Raw genomic sequence first — 481 nt, 5'->3', positions numbered from 1 at the left:
ATTTTAAAATGTATTCAAATAAAAAACACTTATTTTAAATTATTTTTGATCAAATAAATGGAGCCTTAAGCATAAGAGAAGTCTTTCATATATAAATCAATCTTATGGGCCCCAAACCTTTGTATGATAGTATATAACATTAATGAATGTAACAGTGTCTTTCATTGAGAAAATTAAATAAATAAGGTCATTAATGGAATAATTTTGTGATGTTGGCTCTTATCTTTGCATTTTTATAGTTTTTAGGAGCATTCTACCCACACTGGAATGGTCTACTTTAGATTACACAATAACGTGTCAGGGGAAGGTCAGGACTCTAAAATACTTAATTTATTCAGCTTGAACCACGCTGTTGTTGACTTACTCTTGGATTGCGTCTGTGACCAATCCTCAAGTGTGCAAGTGTGCAAAATATGCTTGCAGCTGCTTAGCCAGATAAGAAGCCCACCCTAGTGGGAGTAGCGAATGGTAATGATACCTT

At 33.7% G+C, this 481-nt stretch overlaps 1 protein-coding gene across 1 annotated transcript in view; it reads left to right on the top strand.

Annotated features, from left to right (window-relative positions):
- Window positions 1-481, top strand: part of LOC107578315 (uncharacterized protein C15orf57-like) — a 3,176-nt gene that overhangs the window by 1,788 nt on the left and 907 nt on the right. The gene's annotated exons all lie outside the window — the stretch shown is intronic.

This window comes from Sinocyclocheilus grahami, unplaced genomic scaffold (genome assembly GCF_001515645.1).
Source record: "Sinocyclocheilus grahami isolate Dianchi unplaced genomic scaffold, SAMN03320097.WGS_v1.1 scaffold9699.1, whole genome shotgun sequence".
Classification (NCBI taxonomy): Eukaryota; Metazoa; Chordata; class Actinopteri; order Cypriniformes; family Cyprinidae; genus Sinocyclocheilus; species Sinocyclocheilus grahami.
This window is presented reverse-complemented; position numbering and strand designations above follow the sequence as displayed.